The sequence below is a fragment of the Stomoxys calcitrans genome, chromosome 3 (genome assembly GCF_963082655.1).
Source record: "Stomoxys calcitrans chromosome 3, idStoCalc2.1, whole genome shotgun sequence".
Lineage (NCBI taxonomy): Eukaryota > Metazoa > Arthropoda > Insecta > Diptera > Muscidae > Stomoxys > Stomoxys calcitrans.
The window spans coordinates 176,405,359-176,429,938 of NC_081554.1; the positions used below are offsets into that span (position 1 = coordinate 176,405,359).

General features: G+C 38.4%; 1 protein-coding gene across 1 annotated transcript in view; it reads left to right on the forward strand.

Moving 5' to 3' along the window:
• The first annotated feature begins 18,636 nt into the window (after positions 1–18,636).
• The window catches only part of LOC106092501 (dual specificity tyrosine-phosphorylation-regulated kinase 2), a 272,286-nt gene continuing 266,342 nt past the window's right edge, over positions 18,637–24,580 (forward strand). Inside the window, exon 1 of the mRNA XM_059366108.1 lies at positions 18,637–20,117. The gene's annotated coding sequence lies outside the window, so the exon portion shown is untranslated. The remainder of the gene's footprint in view (positions 20,118–24,580) is intronic.

The following is a 24,580-nucleotide window of genomic DNA, read 5'->3' on the forward strand; positions in this document are numbered from 1 at the left end:
TTTCGTACGGTTTTTTTAAATTTTTCTTCGGACAGTTCGGAAGGAATTCTGAACGATTTCTGCATTGTTTGTTCCGATAGTTCTGAAAGAATTCTGAATGATTTCTGACCGTCTTTTCGAATGGGGTTGCTTTTGAATAATTCTTTCGACAGTTCGGAAAGAATTTTGAACGATTTCTGGACTGTTTGTCTTAAGGAATTTTTGTTCCGATAGTTCCGAAAGAATTCTGAACGATTCCCGGCTTTTTGAATGGGGTTTCTTTTGAATATTTCTTCCGACAGTTCAGAAGGAATTCTGAACAATTTCTGCACTGTTTGTCGGAAGGAATTTTTGTTCCGACACTTCTGAAAAATTCCGAACTATTTCTGACCGTCTTTCGTACGGTTTTTTTTTAATATTTCTTCCGCCAGTTCGGAAAGAATTATGAACGATTTTTACACTCTTTGTCTGAAGGAATTTTTGTTCTGATTTCTCTCCGAAACTTCAACGTTTCGTTCCAAAATCATATCAACCACTCCATATAACTTTAGTATAGATTTCGTTACGATTTCGGATCTGAAGTCGGAAGAATTATCCGAAGTTCGTACAGATTTAGTTACGATTTTGTAACGACTGGTTTGCTGGGTAAATAGAATTCGTCTTGTAATCATAATAGTTGGCAGTGTTAGTGCTATTTCTACCCCCTATGGTTTTGATATCACAGGGGGTAGAAAGCAGAATCGATTGGAAAAAGTGGCTGATATCGTCAAAATACCTAAAATTTTTTACATGTATATAAAGGAGCCATGTCTGGGTGTAGAGCAATTTTAAAACTTTTTTGCAAGGTGCTCTTTACCCCTGATAAAATAAAACACCTAAAATAAAGCGTTGTTTATAGGCTATACTGAAACATGATCCAATATGGTACATTTGAACCTTGGCATATTCTCGATGCCCAGAATTCTAGTAATCATAGTATCTGTCGAATTTAAAAGATCTCTTTTATAAAAATTTCAAAATATAGCATAAAATATTGCGAACCCTATTCAAGTTTTGCTCTGCTAATCTCGTACAATGTACCTTACCTCAGATGCATCGAAAAACCCCCGCTCATTTTGATGAAATTCTGAATTCATTGAAAACTTTAGTTGACAAAATTTTCCAACAAAATCCATATGACCAAATTTTTAAAAAATTTGATCTTTTTTGGAAAATCCATTTTTCTAGAAGTTTCACCACAAGCACCAAATGGATTATAATGTTGCAATTGACATTTTCTATGAATTCCCATGTTTTACGAGTTTTTTATATTGGAGCATTCCAACATTTTATGATGCCCACTGAAACACTTATCACATATAGTGAAGAATTATGATCTTGCGAGAGTGTTTAATGGCCTCCCCTGGCGGTAGATGAAATAAAAATTAATGATGTCCTACTTTTAGTAGAAGGCGGCAAATATTGCAACCAACTAAAGAAACCACTTAAGTGACAAATTGCTGAAGTTAAAATAAATGTCAGGGGATTCATAAATCATACAGCGTGGAAAAGTCTTAGATTTACGAAGAATATTCTTTCGACCTTAGAACACATGGAAAATATTGCAAATAAACTTCTGATGTAGTTCTGATCAACAAGTTTCATTAACCTCTTATAATGATTTTATGCCGAGGTGTATATTTTTTTAATATTGGTGCAGTTATGCTTTTGAACCGCCAATACATTACTGTTATAGGATTCTGGCCCTTTTTGAGGCTTCTGCTCTTCGACATAATATCCAGCATCTAAGACATAGATGAACAGCATACACATCCGCCCGCAGCCAAAGGAAATGTGAATAGAAGCACACAAAGAGTGTAAACAACTTCGTGTGGGTTCGTTAGGCTGTCTCTTTTTCAATGGTTTTTCAATAAGTTGACGTTTGACGATACTCACACAAACACAGTCCTTTGAACAGTGTTAGTGCGCCCATCACCGATCTTAACTCCAATTCCTTTCTTCAGTCATTGCACATGCACTTAAACTGTACATTGTACACTCTCCCATTCTAAGCAACTCACACTCTGTTAACCTAACAGAGATCATTATGAGTCTGGCATATGCCTCACAAATTGCTCTGATAAGAAATTCGAAAAGTGGGGAAATGTTGTTGTTGTTTATACCAATGTGTTATTGCCTTCATCATTATCATCATCATTTACACCGCCAACAATGACATGAAACAGTTGACCGACCCCATGCTGTGCTGTTAATTTGTTTTGGCTGGCACTGTATTTGGTATTTCTCCATTGCGTAAAACCATAGAGCACTCGAATGGTGATATGTCTTTTGGAGGGAGGTTGCAGGGGTTCATTTTTAATAAGTTTGCTTCTTTTTTCTTATCTCATCTTCAACACTCCAACACTCATGGGGACTTGACACTCCAAAATGCAGTACTAGTATTGTTAGCTATGTAATATGGTGTTCTATTGCTGCCGCTCTTTCTCTCTTGGATTTGGATAATATGCAACTAATGGATGTTTGAGAGTGTAAATGAGAGCATGTAAACCATCATTACCATTTGCATAGGGATTTTTATAATTTAAGTGTCCGTAGAAGAACAACAAATAAGGGTTGATATGGCATCTCCTTGAAAGAGGGTTGCCAATTTAATTAAAATAAAATAATACAACAACAAAATCTTATATACCCTTCACCATGGATCGCATTTGTCGAGTTCTTTTCCCGACATCTCTTCTTAGGCAAAAAATGATATAAGAAAAGATTTGCTCTGCTATTAGAGCGATATCAAGATATGGTCCGGTTTGGATCACAATTAAATTATATATTGGAGACCTGTGTAAAATGTCAGCGAATTCGAATAAGAAATGCGCCCTTTGGGGGCCCAAGAAGTAAAATAGAGAAATCGATTTATATGGGAGCTGTATAGACCGATTCCGACCATAATAAACACTTATGTTGATGGTCATGATAGGATCCGTCGTACAAAATTTCAGGCAAATCGGATAATAATTGCGACCTCTAGAGGCTCAAGAAGTCAAGATCCCAGATCGTTTTAGGTTGCCCAAAAAGTAATTGCGGATTTTTTAAAAGAAAGTAAATGCATTTTTAATAACACTTAGAATGAACTTTAATCAAATATACTTTTTTTACACTTTTTTTCTAAAGCAAGCTAAAAGTAACAGCTGATAACTGACAGAAGAAAGATTGCAATTACTGAGTTACAAGCTGTGAAAAAATTTGTCAACGCCGACTATATGAAAAATCCGCAATTACTTTTTGGGCAACCCAATATATGTCAGCTACATCAGGTTATGATCCGATTTGAACCTTATTCGACATAGGTGTTGAAAGTCACAGTAAAATACGTCATGCAAAATTTCAGCCAAATCGGATATTAATTGCGGCCTCTAGAAGATCAAGAAGTCAAGTCCCCAGATCTGTTTATATGACAGCTATATCAGGTTATGAACCGATTTGAACCATACTTGGCACAGTTATTGGATTTTTTTTTACCATGAACATTCCACTAAGGAACAGGGGCAAACCAGGGGACCGATTTGAACCATACTTGGCACAGTTGTTGGATATCATAACAAAACACGTCGTGCAAAATTTCATTCCAATCGGATAAGAATTGCGCACTCCAGAGGCTCAAGAAGTCAAGACCCAAGATCGGTTTATATAGCAGCTATATCAGGTTATGGACCGATTGGAACCATTCTTGACACAGTTGTTGGATATCATAACAAAACACGTCGTGTCAAATTTCATTCCAATCGGATTAGAATAGAGGCTCAAGAAGTCAAGACCCAAGATCGGTTTATATGGCAGCTATATCAAAACATGGATCGAGTTGGCCCATTTACAATCCCAACCGACCTACACTAATAAAAAATATTTGTGCAAAATGTCAAGCGGCTAGCTGGACAGTTAGCGTGATTTCGACAGACAGACGGACGGACGGACATGGCTAGATCAACTTAAAATGACGTGACGATCGAGAATATATATACTTTATGGGGTCTCAGAAGCATATTTTGAGGTGTTACAAACAGAATGACGAAATTAGTATGCCCCCATCCTATGGTGGAGGGTATAAAAATGGTATGGCAGCCTTGTAATAACATCGCCCCAAAGAGTGGTCTATAAAAAGGAAGCCCCTTATCATTGAGCTTAAAACTTGAATCGGACAGCACTCATTGATATGTGAGAAGTTTGCCACTGTTCCTTAGTGGAATGTTCATGGGCAAATTTGCATTTGCAGGTCCCACATTACGATGTTACCACTACCCTTTGCTGCATTTAATGCCCGTTTAGCATATTTTCTAAGTATCTTACTGTTCCACCACCTTTTATAGTTTTTCTTCTTCTGTGAACTAAGTAGAAAGGCTGACACGAAAGGTGATGTCAAACATTACTCTAAGTACTGCACCACGTCATCAATGTCGTCTACACAACAAATCTCAATCATCCACCGACCTTACACACTTTTATATGTATAATGCTGTCATAGGGAGGCTACCGTAGTGCAGAGGTTAGCATGTCCGCCAATGACGCTTAACGCCTGGGTTCGAATCCTGTCACGAACATCAGAAAAACTTTCGGCAGTGGTTACCAACTCCTAATCCTGGCGACATTTGTAAGGTACTATGCCATGCAAAGAAGCCATGTAAAAACGTCTACCCAAAGAGGTGTCGTTCGGACTCGGCTGTAAAGGGGAGGCCCCCTATCATTGAGCTTTAAACTTGAATCGTACAGCACTCATTGATATGTGAGAAGTTTCCCCTGTTCCTTAATGTCCTATGAAAACTTAAAATGCCTAGATCTCCTTAGTTTTCAAAAAATATTTCAGTTAAGAACTTAAAATGCATGTAACTCCTTAAATAAACCTTTAGTCGATAAAAGAAATTTAAACTAGTCTTAAAAAATTTTTGAATTTCGTGGCAACTCTAACCCGCTTTCTTATCCCTTGTCATATTTCAATAACTGTTTACTCGCCTGCTCTCCACAACATTAAACGCATAAGGGTGACCAAGTGACATAAATGTCATTTATCTAAAGGAAAAATATAACCCCTCAAGTGGTGGTTCAATATATGAATTCAAATTTAATAGCATTTAAGCTATACCAATACTCGCCACTTTTGTTGTGCAGCCCTCATCACAGTGCATTGGGCCCCGTATGATTTATGACCGAGATACTGGAGGGTGGTTGTTTAATTTCCCCTATAATATGCTTGCAAGCTCTTCATGTCCATTTGTTCCATTTTATGAGAAAATAATTACAAAATATGAGTTCTATAAACTGATGACACACAATAAAAATGTTCCATTTCTTGTTGTTACCGTATTCTGATCCACATGAAATGGGAAAATCTCACGAAATTGGCCTATTGTTTTGTGGAATTTTTGGCTTCCGTCGCTTTTGTCATGGTCAATTGAAGGGAATTCATTCATGGTTCAATATAATTAATCGTCCCTAATCGGAAGAGACCGTAACAAACATTAAAAATGATTTGCAGCTATGCTATCGAGAGTTACATACGATTCGAAAGTCATGGACAACTTGGCATATTTGTATGTGGAAGGTGGCAAAATGTTCGATTTATAATTAAAACAACACGAGAATAGTCAGAACACGCCAATGTCGTCATGGAAAACTTTCGTACATGGAGTTTTCTTTAAAAGTTAGTGCTTAATAACAGGAGATGGCTCACTGTCCTTGAAATTTCGAATGTTGGAAAATGTCAACATGCAACATGACATTTTACACACAATTTTTTTGCCACACACCACTCGGGAACGCGATACAATATAACATGCGATTCAATATGTTTTCAACTATAAGGATTTTATGGTTGTCATAATCGACCTAATGAGCAAGCTTTGAGGTTCCACTTTGCTTTTGTTTAACATTATGAGGCATTAATATCCTCGTAGTCTTCTTCATTGCGATATCTTATCTCTACCGTGGCATCCGAGAAGGGTTTCTCATTTCTGAAAAGAAAAGCAATTTCCATCATCATCCTAAAAAAAATTCTCTTCATCAAGAAAGTGGGATTAGTGAAGAATCTTTCAGAGATTGGATTCTTATTTAATTTACCTGTATCCATTAAAGATGGTAATCTGCCTCAGACTAAATTCAAGGTTTGATCTTTTGTATCCAATTGAACTGTCCCACATGAAGGAGAATCACTGATGGAGAGAATTTGGGAACGTCACAGAAGTGTTGAAACATTATCTTTTATGAGATTCATATGACGATATGGGATATGGGATGATGGGTAAATCTCACCATCATCGAAGAATTTGGATAGAGGAACTGAACGGAATAGCGGATGTTTGCGAACGGATAATTGGAATGAAAAGAGATTCAGAACTTGATTGGAGGGACTCCCATCAATTGGAATGAGTGCGGAGATATTTGAAAATCTGAAATTGTGTCACTGGCTCTTCGAAAGATCAGTTGAGCGTTTTCTTATGTAATTGAACTGTGCCACATGAAGGAGAATCACTGGTGGAGAGAATTTGGGAACGTCACAGAAGTGTTGAAACATTCGCTCTTATGAGATTTATATGACGATATGGGATGATGGGTAAATCTCACCATCATCGAAGAATCTCAATAGAGGAACTGAACGGAATAGTGGATGTTTGTGAACGGCTATTTGGAATGAAAAGGGATTCAGAGCTTGATTGGAGATGTTTGACTCTTCGAAGGCTCAATTTTTGCGTTTTCGTATGTAATGAAAGTGTGCCACATGAAAGAGAATCACTGGTGGAGACAATTTGGAACGTTACAGAACTGATGAAACATTCGCACTTATGAAGATTGAAATATATATGGGATTAGTATATGGAACAGGAAGGTGTTGAAGTTGTGAGTAAGTCTCACCATCATCGAAGAATCTCAATAGAGGAACTGAACGGAATAGTGGATGTTTGCGAACGGCTATTTGAAATGAAAAGGGATTCAGAGCTTGATTGAAGGGACTCCCATCAAATGGAATGAGTGCGGGGATATTTGAAAATCTGAAATTGTGTCACTGGCTCTTCGAAAGATCAGTTGAGCGTTTTCTTATGTAATTGAACTGTGCCACATGAAGGAGAATCACTGGTGGAGTGAATTTGGGAACGTCACAGAAGTGTTGAAACATTCGCTCTTATGAGATTTATATGACGATATGGGATGATGGGTAAATCTCACCATCATCGAAGAATCTCAATAGAGAAACTGAACGGAATAGCGGATGTTTGCGAACGGATATTTGGAATGAAAAGGGATTCGAACTTGATTGGAGATATTTGACTCTTCGAAGGCTCAATTTTTGCGTTTTCGTATGTAATGAAAGTGTGCCACATGAAGGAGAATCACTGGTGGAGACAATTTGCAACGTTACGGAACTGTTGAAACATTCGCTCTTATGAAGATTAAAATAGATATGGGATTGGTATATGGAACAGGATGGTGTTGAAGTTGTGAGTAAGTCTCACCATCATCGAAGAATACCGATAGAGGAACTGAAGGGAATAGGAACGTTAGCGAACGGATATTTGAAATAAAAAGGGATCGAGAATTTGATTGGTGGGTCTCCCATCAATTCGAACGATTGCGGAGATATTTGAGAATCTGAAATTGTGTCACTGACTCTTCGAAGGCTCACTTTTCGCTTTCTCGTATGTAATTGAACTTAGCCACATAAAGGAGAATCACTGGTGGGGACAATTTGGAAAGTCACAGAATTGTTGAAACATTCGCTCTTATGAAGATTTAAATAGATATGGGGTTGAGATATGGAATAGGAAGGGATTGAAGATTTAAGTAACGCTCGGCATCATCGAAGAATTTCGATAGAGGAACTGAACAAAACATTGGACGTTTGCGATCGGATATCTGAAATGAAAAGGTACCCCGAAAGTGATTGGATGGACCCCCTCGAAGAAGTTCGGTTAAAGTTCCCGGATATTTGAAACTCTGAAATTGTGTCACTGGCTCTTCGAAAGCCCAGTTATGCGTTAGAGACCTTAAATGAGGGAACAATGTATTGAAGGTCAAGGTAGGCCACACATTCGTTGGATAACCAAGACGGTAACAGGCCAACCAGATAAAATAGTGGAGACATTTTGACCGATGATCTGAAAGGAGAATTTTTATAGAATGAGTACCAAGGATTTGGGAAAGCATTCGAGGGTCACCTGCATTAAACCCACCATATAGCTGCTGGCAGATGGTTCAAACGTTGGAAAGTTAACAGGTATGTTGATGTTTACCTGAATATCCAGAGAACTAGCTCTTTTATCGTTTGCCGGACCAACACAGGACCTAGTAGTTTAAGATTCCACCAATCGCGAATTGCAGGGATTGGTGGTGTGAATGTGGACAGGGATTGCTAGCGAATAGTCACGATCTACGACGTTAGTTCAGGCATATGGGGCACTGGTATGGTGGAAATCTGTGAATACGAAAAGTAGTATAAGAAGCCAATGCGGGCCTGCGTTCAAATTAAGGGATCGCTGAGATGTAGACGACAGATAGGCTTGGAAAGGACACTGAGGCATGTAGTATAGAGGGATTATGCCTCAAAGGCTAAGCTTAAATTAAGGGATCTCGACAGAGGACGGATAGTTTTTTGCGATTTCGTATGGGAAAATGCTCCACACATCGGACGAGTGAGCCTCTCGTATGCCGGGCTCTTTGGTATCGACGATACCGGCCTAAAACTCACGAGCGAATAGTCTTAGACTACCTGGCACCAAGACCATTTTAGCCACCGTAGCGCAGATGTAAGCATGTCCGCCTGTGACGCTGAACGACTGGGTTCAAATCCCAGTAGAAAAATTTTCAGCGGCGGTTATCCCCTCCTAATTCTGGCGGCATTTATGCGGTACTTTGCCATGTAAAAACTTCGAACCGTTTGGACTCGGTTATAAAAAGGAGGTCCCTTATCATTGAGCTTAAAATTGATTCGAACAGTACTCATTGATTTGTGGAAAATTTGCCCCAGTTTCTTAATAGAATGTTCATGGGCAAATTTGCAAAGATCATTTTGTGCACTGATGGCTCCAAGAGGGAATCAAGTACTGATTTGAGAATCTACTCCGATCCCCTTGATGGAGTGTATGATAGGTGGAGGTTAAACGATGCCGGCGATATCCCCCGCCTTGGAGAACTCCCTGTTTCAATCTACGGTGCTTCGACTTCTTATCCCTAAATTCCACAGTTGACTGGGGATCACACAGATAATTCTCGTTCCAGCCCTGCCTTAGCTGGAGAGATGTATTGGCGATGTCCTCAAATAGTTGGGCAAGGCTGACGGTGTCTAATGCCTTTGATATGTTCAGTGCCACGAGGACCGTCCTTTCCCATGGCCTGGACTGATTGAAGCCACGGCAAATATGTGCGGTTATGGCATGCCAAGAAGTTGTTGAGCTATGCAGTCTTCGAAATCCATGCTGATGCTAGGCGAATTGAAATTCCCCAACGAAGCTCGGGAGGAGAAGTCCCTCAAGCGTCTTGACTACTGGTAAGAGAATCAGAGAGATCAGTCTGTTCGACTCCCCCTAAATCGGGTCCTTTTCAGGCTTCATAAGCGGGGTCACTCTGTTCATCTTTCAGACATCGGTTATTATAAGACTGTTCAAAGATAGGGTGAGGACAGTTTTAGGGTACTCTAGGTTGATCCAGATTCTACGACATCAGTGTAGAGATTCCCTCGGGGCCCAATGCCTTTGATAACTTGGCCCCTCAAATGACTTTCGTAACTTCGTCCAGTGGCCTCCGAGTAGTCCATCGGTTCGGAGACCACTGATACGACGAATGGCTCTCCTCCTAGCCCTGTCACTCTCGGGATGCGCAATAAATTGACGGTTGAACCACCTGGCCATATCTTCGGATCAGTCACAGTTACGTCGCCAAAAGCGACTGAGGTCCTGTCATCCCATCTAAAGGGGTTCGAGAGTGCCATAACAGTAGACCACAACTTGCCTAAGCCGAAACCTAAGTTACATTGCTCTAAGTGTTACAGCCACAAATTCCTTATGTTCGTTGACTTCCTGTATATTTCCAGATTCAGCTCGCTGATTCTGGGGTTAATGGTTTCATATATGCAACGAATCCCATCACGCTCGTCTGCGAGTACAACTGCCTGCGCCGGAAAATTTACCGCACTTTAAGCAAGCGGTTGCTGCGTCAATGATGTCTCCCGGCAACTAGCACATTCGAGGGGGGATGGCTGTGAGCATGTGAACATGAGGTCCGATCAGTGTGGGGAAATAGCTGCAACGGCAGTCGCGCCCAATCAGCGATATCGGTCAGAGGGTCTCAGTGAGGCCGGGCGGCTACGGCTCTAGCGCAAATATTGAGTGCCTATGATGCTCGATATGACAAGGCGAGTTGTTGCCAACCAATGTCACACTGTTCCCGCGTCGATCGGTCCTTTGAACCGGAACGAGCCTGCTCACTTACAGAAGCTTGACGAGGATCGTCACTTCCACATGAAAATGTGGCTACAACAACAGGGAGGGTCAGTCCACTGAAGCGATTGGTCTACTCTCTGAAGCCGACCTAATCGTCCTTTTTCTGATTGATAAACATCCGGCGTTCAGAGGTTATGAAGTCGGGTCGTCGGTCGATGGGGAGAATTATGGGAAGGTAGTCTGATCCCTAAGAAATGATGACTTGCCAGGATAAGTCACTTAGGAGTTCAGGGGATGCAATAGAAATGTCTGGCGAGCTGATGCAGCTCCTAGTTATGCTAGTGGGGGAGTCCTCATTCACCGTGCAAAACGTGGGCTCTTCAATCTGCTCTGACAAAGTTATGCCCCGCTGTTCGTTACCTAGGGGAGAATGCCACGAAACGTGATACGCTTTAAAGTCTCCTAGAACCAGACGATTATGGCCAGACAGTAGCCCACTTATGTCGGTCTTGTAAGTTTGACCATTAACGGGGTCACAACAACCAACTGGCGGTATGTACACATTTTATAGCTCTATCTCGGCAGTACCGGGCCTGACTGCTATCCCCATGCACTCCATGTAGGGGTCACTAGCGTCAGGCGCAAACGAGAAAGGTCTATACTGCATGGAATGGTGTATCACGGAGGCCCATCCCCCACCTCCATTCCTTAAGCGATCCTTACGTAGCACATTGTATCCGTCAAAACTCTGCAGGCTGCAGGTGTTGGTCAGCTTTGTCTCCTGGATCTCTGAAACCAATAAGTCCTTTCAACTCGTAAAAATCACTATCTCGTCGATCTTGCCCCGCTGACCATTGCAATTCAATTGCATGAAAGATATACTTCCCGGCGATATTGGGGCTGGGGTGCTACTTTTGGGTATATTGCCACATGGGAAAGGTCAAATAGTCCGACGAAGAGTTTGTAGAAGGTGACGACGACGACGCTTGTGACACACTGCTGTCTATGTTCGCACAGCACCTTGCAACATTTTCAGTGTGATTATACTCCGGCAGTGAGCTACGATCAGAGCAAGATCGGAAACGTACCCACTTTATAAACCTGTTTCACCTCACCGACACAGACCGATGATGGAGACGGTTCTGACAAACCGAACAGAACCAGGATCCGGGGTTCTTTTTAATCCCGTGACGAACTAGAATCGTGCGTAGAAGGCTCTCCGGGACGCACACCGATGATGGAGGCGGTTCTGACAAACCGAACAGAGCCATGGTCCGGGGTTCTTTTTAATCCCGTCACGAACCAGAAGCGTGCGGAGAAGGCACTCCGGGAAGTACCTCTCCCATGACGAAAAAAAGGACGAATACGTACACTGAGTCGACAGCCCTTTTCGATGAGTACTCTATTGGGTCAATCCGGTGCGTTCAACCGGCTGTCATGGGATTGTTGTGAGTTATGACCAGGCCTTGCTCCATAGGTTCTATGGCGGTGAACATGGAAATTCCACATAGTAATTTCTGTTAAAGAGGATTTGGTGAGGATGAGACGAACTAGAGGTCCGGCTTTGGAGGGACACAAGTTCTCCATCTTAGGAAGACGGATCTTCTCCGTTCTAGCTGATCTTGCAAATATTTCTCTGAGAAGTGGAATGGTTCTGATAGAAAAAACGTTCAAATCCTACAAGCGGTCATTTGAGTGTGGACAATGAGGGCTACTGACTTGTGTTAACAGAGTATACACTAATTAGGATGGGCGTATTCGAATATGCATTCGTTTTTATACCCACCACAATAGGAAGGGGGTATACTAATCTAGTCATTCCGTTTGTAAGACCTCGAAATATTGATCTGCAACCCCATAAAGTCTATATACTGTGGATCGACTCGACATTCTGAGCCGATATAGCCATGTCCGCCCGTCCGTCTGTCGAAATCATAGCGGTCGAACGCGTAAATCTAGCCGTTTGAAATTCTGCGCAGATACTAACAATCGATGTAGGTCGTTGGGGATTGCAAATGGGCCATATCGATTCAGATTTGGATATAGCTCCCATATAAACCGATCTCCCGATATGACTTCTGGAGACCATGGAAGCCGCAATTTTTATCCGATTTGTCTAACATTTTGCACATAGTGTTCCGTTATGATTTCCAACAACTGTGCCAAGTACGGTCTTAATCGGTCTATAATCTGATATAGCTTCCATATAAACCAATCTTCCGATTTGACTTCTTGAGCCCTTGCAAGCCGCAATTTTCGTTTGATTTGACTGAAATTTTGCATGTTGTGTTCGGTTATGATTTCCAACAACTGTGCCAAGTACGGTCCTAATCGGTCTATAAACTGATATATCTCACATATAAACCGATCTACCGATTTGAATTCTTGAGCCTTGGAGACACAATTTTGGTCCGATTTGGCTTGCATTTTGTACACGGTAATCTGTTGTGACTTCCAACCAGTGTGACAAGTACGATCTGAATCGGTCCATAACCTGATATAGCTCCCATATAAACCGATCTTGCGATTTGACTTCTTGAGCCCTTACAAGCCGCAATTTTCGTCTGATTTGGCTAAAATTTGACATGTAGTGTTTTGTTATGACTTCTAACCACTGTGACAAGTATGGTTCAAATCGGTCTGTATCCTGATAAAGCGCCCATATAAACCGATCTCCCGATATGACTTCTGAAGCCCCTGGAAGACACAATTTTTATGCGGTTTGGCTTAAATCTGATATAGCTCCCCTATTAACCGGTCTCTCGATTATCCTTGTTCGGCTCCTGGAAGCTTTTTTTGTTGCTCCAAATCAGTCCAAAATCTTATATCTCCCTTTTTAACCGTCTCTCGATTATCCTTGTTCGGCTTCTAGAAGCTTTATTTTTTGCTGGTTTGACAGAAGTTTGTTATGTAGAATAAAATTATGCCTAAACTAAATTTAGTTTGTATAGATTTTTAGCAGAATCCATGGCGGTGGCTTCCAAAGATTCAGCCCGACCGAACTTATCACACTTTTACTTGTTTATAGATAGGTCATCTAAAATACAACACGAGGACCGAATGGTTGCGCAATCTCACATGTGCACGTTCAAATGTCCTCCTCGGGCACATTTCCCTGTGTGGATAAGTAGACTTACTGGTTGGTACATACACGGAGTGAGAACTCAGTATCACTCGAAGGCATGCACATGCATGTGGTGGTATTCGATTTACATTCATTTTCATTTTCGAAAACTATTTCTCTCTATCTCTCCTTCGTCACCAGATTTGACCTAGGGATTCACCCCTTTCTTGTAACCTGTCCTACACTTTCTCTCACTTAGGAATTGCAATAGGCCAAAACTGGTACCCTGTTTCCGGGGAAACATGTATGAAGAGTCTACTACCTTAAATCCTGTACCCTCTATCAAACCTAAACTAACCCAAGCTAACAAAACTTCTTTGACATTCGTTGACATTATACACTGCCATTTAAGACCTGCCTCATTGCCGCCGTTCACTTATATGTTCCCTACATTAAACTACACTGTTAAAGGTTAGCAGATCTTCTTGCTGTTAGTTTAAAGGCAACAAAAGGTCGAATTACAACATATTGCAATCTAAACGCAGTTTACACACCGTATGATCTGCTTTGTTAAATGCCATAGACTATTAACCTTCAATTTACATTGGAAGCCAAAATTCACCAACAAAACAAAGTAACTAGCTTTAGAAAACCCAAAAAATCAAGGTTAACCAAGCCAGCAAAACAAAATCGTGTGGGTTACCATCTTAATCTCAGCATCTCAAAGACAATGGGTGATTAATTGATTGATAAATGATTAGATTACAGGGAATTTGTCATTGTAAAACAAAAAAAAAAAAGAGCATGGCGAACGATTTATAACCATCTCGCACACAATTATGAATTTTAATTTCATTTGTATTTTTTTTTGTTGGTTTGTTTTTATTTAATCTTTGAGCCATACTTTTCGCCCTCATTATGACATTTAATCTCTTTTTGTTTGAGATACCTATTTTGAATGAAAAAAACTCCACTCTTTTCAATGCGTTCTGTAAATATTCCAGTTTGAATGGCTTTGGACTGTTAAATATGGATTTTGTTGCTGTCATTTCATGCAATGCTATTGTTTTGTATCTCTGTAATGAGCTCTCTGTAGTGGGCTCTCTCTACCTCTCTCTCTCAGCGTATGGTGAGATGTTTGTTTTGCAGCAATTATTTAATGCTGTAATCATGCACAGCCCCACTTTAAATGCTTTCGCTCTCCTAGAGGGCCCCATGCTAACATAGAATGTTGGCCGCAGACCAGCATTTTATTCTCCCCACAAAACCAAATGCAAGTCCCCTTTTTGGAAAAAAAACCAACACAGAGAGCCATGTGGTGGTAGGGAACAGTGTTGCCACATGTTAAGTTTTTTGTAATATCAAACAAAGGCAAAGATATAAAATATTATGAGATTGATAAGAATATCCATGCTAAAAATGTTTCCAAGCGGTCAATAACCTGATATGTTCAAAACCCATCTTCTGATGTGACTGCTCGAGCACTCGGAAGAAGCAATTGTTATATTATTTAATATAAATTTGCCATATGATGTTCTATTTTGACTTTTTACCCCAATCCCAAGTACAGTGAGAAAAGGCCCACATCCTGAACAGCTTCCACATAAACCGATCAAGCAATTTGAACACATACATAATGCAAATCTTACCCGATATGGATAGTATGCTAATTGTCTACAGCATTGGAGTCCAACAGCCCTATTAAGTGTTAAGTAAGTGAGTTTATAAAGAGAGAATTGTGGAAGACAATCCACGGTGGAAGGCATCAATGATTTGGTTCAGTTAAACATAATACGCTTTTGATTGGTTTTAAGCGCACATCATCTATTAAGGCTGTACCCCATCATTTCGGAAAGTATAAGAACAAATGCTGAAATCTATGGTTCCAAAGGCTTCCAGGAACAACTTAGGCTATTCTCTCTGTAAGTGAGGGTAATTTGCATAAGTAAAATTTGTCTATAAATCGAACAAGTAAAAGTGTGCTAAGTTCGGCCGGGCCGAATCCTGGCAACAACCATAACAGATTTTGCTAAAAATTAATACAAAATAAATTTAGTTGAAGGGCATAAAATTATTCTACATACCAAACTTCTGACAAACCAGCAAAAATTAAAGCTTCTGGGAACCGAACAAGGATGATGGAGAAAGTGGTTTACATGGGATCTATATTAGGTTATATACTGATTTGGACCGTATTTGGCATAGTTGTTGGAAGTTTTAACAGAATGCCGCATGCAAAATTTCAGCCAAATCGGATAAAAATTGCGGATTGTAAGGGCTCAAGAAATCAAATGGGGAGATCGGTATATATAGGAGCTATATTATGTTATAGACCGATTTGGATCATACTTGGCACAGTTGTTGGAAGAATTTGAGCCAAATCGGACAAAAATTGCGGCATCCAGAGGCTCAAGAAATCAAATCGGGAGATCGGTTTATATGGGAGCTACATCTAAATCTGAACCGATATGGCCCAAGTATTGATTTCGTTGCAACTTTGCCATTTTCGAAAGGATTGTTTCGAGAGTTATCGATAGGATTATGGGAATCAAGGTTGTTCACACTACTGTATGTCATCCTCAAGCATATTGTCAGATTGAAAGGTGACAAGTTACATTTGGTAATGTTATCAGGTGCAAAACCAACACCAATTGGCTTGATGCATTACCTTTGGTTATGCTTGGTCGACGAAACTTCTTGAATTTTGATGTTGGACATTCACCAGCGGTGATGTTCAATATACTTGACGTAGCCCCACAGGAAATATTCTAACGGCGTTAAATCGCACGACCGATGCGGCCAATCGACTGGACCACCTCGTATGATAACACATTTTCCAAACTTGGTTTCCAACAAATTGTTTGAGACATTTGCTGTGTGGCTTGTAGCGCCGTCCTGTTGGTACCACACGTCCATATCATCTAATTGGGGCCAAAATTTTTCTGTTATCATTGAACGATAGAGATTGCGATAGCGGAGATGTTCAATATACTTTATGTAGCCCCACAGGAAATAGTCTAACGGCATCACATCTCATAACCGAGGCGGCCTATCGACTGGACAATTTCGTGAAATAACACGTTCTCCAAACTTAGTTTCCAATAAATTGATTGTGGCATTCGTTGTGTGGCTTGTGGCGCTGTCCTGTTGGTACCACATGTCAATATCATCTAATTGAGGCCAAAAATTTTCTGTTATCATTGAACGATAGCGATTCCCATTCACAGTACCGTGCCGGTTTTGATCATCACGGAAGAAGTACGGCCCAATACCGACGCCGGCCCATAAACCGCACCAAACCATGCATTTTTTGGGATGCAATGATGCCTCATGGAGTACATGTGGATTTCTGTCTGACCAATAACGCATATTTTGCTTATTGATTAAGCCATTCAGCCAGAAATGAGCCTCATCGTTGAAGCTCTTAACGTTGAAGTCACTGTCTCCGAATTTCGATAGTAAATTTTAATAATTTCGACTCGTTTATGACTCGTATATCGTTTCGCCATGAAATGGCAAACCTTAGGAAAGAGAAATGTCAAAAGAGCGGCGAAAAATATGGCGTTGCTTATTGTCTCTATTGGTCTCAGAAAAAAAATCCCAGTATTAGATCCCATGCCATGCTTGCCAATTAGGGTCCATAGCGCTACAAATGAAAATACTCTTAAGAGCATAGTTTAAACCGAGAAAACATGCATTTTTGACAAATCCTACCAATAAATATGGGTGGTTCTAAACGAAATCGCCATCTAGGAAACCAGTCATGTGCTATAACAAAGCAAGAAAAAAAATTAAAACTTACTCTTATGGCAATCGACGTCTACTTAAGTAGCAGTTGGGCAAGTGAGTTTGTTTGTAATAGTTGGATGATTGGTAGAAACATATGAAGTGGAGTAATTTTCTCTCTTGCTGCGCTACAAATGAAACTACTCTTAAGAGCATAGTTACAACCTAGAAGACGTGCCTTTTTGACAAATCCTACCGACGAATTTGGGTGGCCCCATACGAAATCACGATCTAGGAAACCAGTCAAATGCTTTTACAAAGCAAAAAATACATTTTTTGTCTAACTTTATGAAAGAAGAATTTTTTGTGTTCTATTTGTTACAAAAAAACAGATTACCCTATGATCTGCAGCCGGAAAATATCCGATTGAATGAATTATTTAATTTTTTTAACTTAATTTTTTTAACTTAATTTTTTTTTTGTTTCATTTCATATTCATTTCATTTCATATCATTTTATTTTATTTTATTTTATTTTATTTTATTTTATTTTATTTTATTTTATTTTATTTTATTTTATTTTATTTTATTTTATTTTATTTTATTTTATTTTATTTTATTTTATTTTATTTTATTTTATATTATTTTATTTTATTTTATATTATTTTATTTTATTTTATTTTATTTTATTTTATTTTATTTTATATTATTTTATTTTATTTTATATTATTTTATTTTATTTTATTTTATTTTATTTTATTTTATTTTATTTTATTTTATTTTATTTTATTTTGTTGTATTTTATTTTTTTTATTTTATTTTATTATTATTTTTATTTTATTTTGTTTTATTATATTTTATTTTATTTAACAAATTTTTTTATTTTATGGTAACTTCAATTATTTCATTTTATTTTATATAATTTTATAATTTTTTGTTTGCTATCCCACAATTTTTTTGTCATAAAAATTCAGAATGGCAACGCTGCTCTGAAGCCTGATTTTTTGTTTACAATTGAGAAGGCAACAACAAAGAAAAACAAAACATAACAGTCGCTAAACAAGAAATGCGTACAAAACCCCCTAACTTTAGCAGCACTCATTTGCCTAAAAAATGAGAAAATACATTATGTTACGGTCAAAGAGAGAGAGAGAGAGAGAGAGAGTAAACACACAGGAAAGTATAAGCATGTTATTAACAGCTTGGAGCGACCATATGTTTTTTTGTTCGTCAGCCAACTGAGTGTGGGGTGTTTTTTTATTTTGGTGCCTGTTACTGGTTTCTCGTTAATGTATTGCGTGTGTGTGTATGCGCTCACCACAGCATTTGAGTTGAGGTGGCTCTGTTATATGGCAGCATTGGAGCTGTGAAATGTTAATACTGCTGCTGCTACTGTTAGTTAATACTCTGTGTGCTGCAGCGCACACCATATTGACTGACGTCTGTGCTGTCTGAGGCCCGTTGTGAATTTCTTGTATTCAGTTCCGGACGTTAAACGCGACTGTGCGGTTGTTATCGAATAATTTGAAAATTTTACCAATTTTGTTTTTCTTTGAATCAAACAGAAAAAAAAGAGTTCAGTTTTTTTTTGTGTTGTTTAGAGAAGAAAAAAGAAGTTGCAGAAAAAAAGTAAATAAAAGAAACCCCCCACACTAAAAATCAGAAGCAAAAAGCAACCAACATCTATCTATCTGTATGCAAGTCTGCCTACCTACATGAAATATCGATAAAGGCTGTTTACAACTTGTTTTCCACCCATTTAACTTAGTTTTTGTGAGTGACTGAAACAAAAGCATTGCAAAGAAAATATCAAAATAAATAAAGTGGCAAAAATTCATGATTTCGCTGGAAGTTGCAGTTACCCCATATTAGGGCCAGCAATCAAACAACGACAACAAAAAGTGTTTATTGAAGATAAATTGCAAAAAGAAAGAAATTAACAACAAAAAAGTTGAAGAGCGCTGGCAAAGTGTGAGTTTATGCAAATTTAAAATTCACAACAAATTAAATATTTAAAAAAAAAAACAAACAAACAAGTTTTGTGCATATTGAATTATTCTATAGTGATTTTGATTTTAAAGAAATTTAAGATATTTATTAACAATAGTTGTGTATTTGTTTGTTTTCTGTCTGAAAAGTCTTTAAACAAGAGAAAGAGCAAAATCGTATAAAATCATTTGGAGATTAAAACAGCAAAAACCTTTGAACGAACAAACCTCTGATCTGCGCCAACTTTAAATGCACAGAACCTAAACATACGTACACTCACACGACATGCAAACTTTTTGGTTTCTGATACATACACCTTGAAGGTATACACACACAGATGCCGCCACCGCCATACGGCAACAAGATTTGAGATATTCCTTCAAATCACCACACACAGACTCCATGCATAGAACTCAGAGCAGTTTCGGTATCTAAAGAGCAATAACCAAATACCAAACCGCCCCTCCAACTCCCCCACGTTACGAGGTGAAACAGTAGTGAGAGCCCTCAACGCAACAACGACGACGACGGTCGACAGCAGCAGCAGCAACAGCAAAAAGGAGTGTTGGGAGAGCTGCCAGAGGATTGTCACAAAACCAGAATAACAACAACAACACAAACAATAACAGCAGCAACAGCAAGAAACATATTCACCGCCTCATAACATTCATTTGAGAAACTCACCAAACAGCATCCTTTGTGTGTGAAGTTGGTACAACGACAACAACAACAACAATTATATTTGTGGTGGTTGTTAGTTAAGTTGAAGTTGCAAAAAACACCACATTCAAATACAACAACAATATCAAAAAAAAACTTGTCAGTGTTGGAAAACTTGAAAATACCTACCTTTGGGATTTACCTGCAATTGACCATAGAGAAGAAATACGAAAAAAGGAAGAAATATAAACGACCAAAGGCAAAATCAATCTAAATCAAAAGGTAAGCCTTAGTTTATTGAGTACACGTTGCTTTCTAATAAGCAGACATCATGGTATTCATTATGCAGACAGTGTTAATTTTGACCTTTTTGCAACTTTTGTTGTTTGTGGTGCATTTAAACACAGACCTAAAACATTTCTAAAGCGAATGCAAAGTTTAGAATAATTGCATAAATATTTTCCATTGGACTTTGGGTGGTGGCGATTTTTTTGTGCGTTTAGAAAATTTATTGTTGATTGCTTGGTGCCTATGCATTGGTTAAAAGTAAGGAGAAGAGGAGTAAACTAGCTGGGGTAGCAGTTAAGTGTAAGTGTACCAAATTTCTGACAAATCATTCCAAAATTTTATCTTCTAGGGGAGTAGAAGACTAATTGGGAGATCGGTTTATTGTTTATAAATATCAGGTTATAGACCGATTTGAACTGTAGCTGTTTCAACAGAACACTATGTCCCAAATACCAACCCAATCAAATAACATTTGCTGCTTCCCGAGACTCAATATGTCAAATCGTGAGATTGTCTTTTATGGGAGTTATAACAGGTTATACACCGATTTCAATCATACTTACCACGATTATTGGAAGACATGAAAAAACACTACTTGACTAGTTTTAACTAAAACGTATAATAATTGCAGCTTCTGATGGCCAACGAAGTCAAATCGATTGACAAATTTTGTATGGTAGCTATCGGGGCAGCTAGAGGGCTTGGGGGCCCGTTTGAATTTTAGGCTGATATCTTTCGACCGCTATCGGAGCTTCCTCGGACGGATGCACCTAGCCATGTCCGCCCGTCGATCTGATGTAATCACGCTACAGTCTTTAATAAAGAGATATTGAGCTGAAACTTTGCACATTATCCTTTTTGGTCCATAGTCAGGTTCTGTTAGTAGATGGGACGATCTCTTGATATGGCCCTCATAGTGATAGATCTCTCGATTGAAGGTCTAAAGGCTCATTTATAACCCAATTTTGCCGCATTTATTACCCAATTTTGCCCAGTGACATTCGTATTCGATATCCGTGCCGGGAATGTTCTAGATTGGACCATATTTGGGTATAGCTAACATATATATCGATCTCTCAATTTGCAGTTTTGGACCCATTATAGACGAATTCATTACCAGATTTTGCTGAAACTTTGCACAGATTCCTTGTTTGGTCCATAGGCAGGTTAAGTTTGAAGATGGGTAATAACGGACAATCTCTTGATATAGCCCCCATATTGACAAAGCTCTCAATTTAAGGTCTAAAGCCCATAAAAGGCGCATTTATTATCCAATTTTGCCAAAATTTGGCACAGTTACATCCGTACTCGAAATCCGTGCAGAATATTTTCTAGATCGGACCTTATTTGGATATAGCTGACATACATATACACCGATCTCACAATTTGAGGTTTTGGACCCATAATACACGGATTCATCTTGCGAATTCGCTAAAGCTTGGCAGCAAGTTGTGTTACTTCCGTCAACATCCAAACTGAGTATGGTCGAGACTGGATTATATATTGATACAGCTTCATATGTATTGAACTCCCGATTAGAGGACTTGGGCACATAATAGGCAAATTTTTTATCCGATTTCGCAGAAATTTGACATAGCGAAATCGAGAGAAGGTCATAATACAACGCCCCTCGATATCTGTGTCGGATATCGTCGTGTTCGGACCATATTTGGATGTAGCTGCCATGTATACCTATCCTCGATTTGAATTCTTGCTCTAATAGAATGATGATTTATGTTAGACCCTGGACGTCTGTATCTTTTTCGGTCCAGATGACAATATTTTTATGTTGCCGCCTAGAGTTCATAAATGGTGTATTTAACATTGGATGTCAGGAGCCTCTGGAGGGCGCAATTCTAACCCAATTTGGCTGAATTTTCGCATGATGCGTTTTATTTCTACTTTCAATAAATGTGCTAATCAGTTCATAACCTGATATAGCTGTCAAATAAACGGATCTCGGATCTTGATTTCTTCAGCCTCTAGAGGGCGCACTTTTGATCCAATTTAGCCGAAATTTTGCATGAGGTGTCTTGATTTGACTTCCAATAACTGTGTCAACAATGATCCAAATCAGTTCATAACCTTATATAGCTACCATATAAACCTATCTCGGATCTTGAGTTCTTGAGCCTCTAGAGGGCGCAATTCTTATCCGATTTGGCTAAAATGTTGCGCAATCTGTTCTGTTTTGATTTCCAACAACTGTACATAGAGTGGTCTAAATCAGTTGATAACCTGATATAGATACCTTAGAAACCGGCCTCAGGTCTTGATTTCTTCAGCCTCTAGAGGGCGCAATTTGGCCGAAATTTTGCATGAGGTGTCTTGATTTGACTTCCAATACGTGTCAACAATGGTCCAATTCAGCCCATGCCCTGATATAGCTGCCATATAAACCGATCCCGGATCTTGATTTCTTGAGCATGTTTTTTGGCGCACGATTCTAAAAGCACCCATCAACTATTTGAAAAAATGACTGCATTACCAAATCATTCGACAAACACATTAGTTGATCAATTTTGGGTGAATTTCTAAAGCTGAATTAATTTTAATTCATTTTTAGACGAAGCTCGATATCTATTGTAACTATCTACTACTTTTAAAAACAGAACTGACACCCAATGTATTAAGTTGTTCCCTCAAATAGCAATGGGTTCGATATTTTAGGCCATTTAGAGCTTGTTAATATCCCTAATGGAATGTTCATGGGAATTTTATTAGGTCGCATGATTCCTACTGTCCCCATCTACTATTTTAAAAAATCATTTAGAAACCTTTTTTTTTTGCCAAATTCTTAGAAAATCGGTGGATTGTTTAAAAACATGTAGATTTTTTGAACTGTAATAATTTTAATTTCAATTAGGCGGAGTGCGATTCCTACGGCATTCACTATCGAAGTTCGATTCCTACTGTAGCTACCTACTATTTTGGAAAATTGAGCAAATATAATAACAAAATAACAAAGATAAAAAATCATTACAAGTTGATCTTTTTGGATTTATTGATATGAATTCTTGCTTTCGATGCACGATTCCTACTGTACCCATCTATTATTTGAAAAATTTCTTCTAAACTAAATTTTATGGAAAATTCTTAAACAAACAACGAATCAGTCAACTGTAAATGGATTTTTTTAATTGGAGGCCACCGTAGCATGTCCGCCTAAAATGCTGAACGTCTGGGTTCGAGTCCTGGCGAGAACAACAGAAAAAATTTTCAGCTGTAGTCTCCTCCTCCTAATGTTGGCGACAAATGTGAGGTAAAATGCCATGCAATGAAGCCATGTAAAAACTTATCCCCAAATTATCATTGAACTTAAATAAGGAATCGGACAGCACTCATTGAAATATGAAAATTTTCCCCCTATTCCTTAATGGAGTGCTCATGGGAAAATTTGCATTTCAGTTGCAATTCCGCTCTATGCCACAGTGTACACCTAAGCCAGTAATCGGCTTGTTGTGTGCTTTAAATACTGAAAAGTAACCTTGAAAGTCTAGAATTCCTTGCTACTAACAAGATTCCTTTAATGAAGTTACTAGAAAACCTAATTTTTAAGTTTGTTCTCTAAAAACCAATATATTTTTTAATATTTAATAAATCTTTTCTTTCATATTTTGGATGTACGATTCCTACTGTTCCCAACTACTATAAAAATACCATTTAGAAACTAAATGAAGGGTCAACTTCCTAAAAAACAAAACATTTCTATAGTTCTAAATTGATTTATTTTCGATTATTACACTTGGAATTCATATTTAAGTGATGCTGGATTCCTACTGTCCCCAACTACTATTTTCAAAAATCAATTTATATCAAAATTTTTGGTTTGTTTTTCAATAAATATCTTGAACTGGCTAATTTTAAGCAAATTTGAACTCATTGCTGTCCAATTTTTCATAGTTTTTCCACTCCATGCTACTTAAAAAATCTTTTTAATGTGGTTAGGAGAATTCTTATCTACGTTATAGTCAATTCCCATTGTGCCCATCTATTATTTTTGAAAGTTGGAGAAATACCTAAATTTTTAGATTGTTCCTTTAAGCGCTAGATGTTTCATTAATATTATTTACATCTTTTTGAATTATAATTCTAATCCAAAAAGACCTCAATCGATCATATATTATGTATTGGATTCCTACTGTCCTCAACTACTATTAAGAAGATCGCTTATAACCCAAAATGAAGACCTTATTCCTTAAAAATTTTTTTTTTCAATAGTTCTTAGTTGAATATTTTCGCCTATACTACATGGAATTCACATTTAAATAAGACTGGATTCCTACTGTCCGCAACTACTATTTTCAAAAATCTATTTGAAGCCAAATTTTAAGATTTTTTTCTGTAAATACCTTGAAATGGCAAATTTTAAGCATATTAAACTCATTTCAGTCCATTTTCCTGTAGCTTTCCACGTTGTGTTACTTAAAAAATCCTTTTAATGTGGTTAGGAGAAT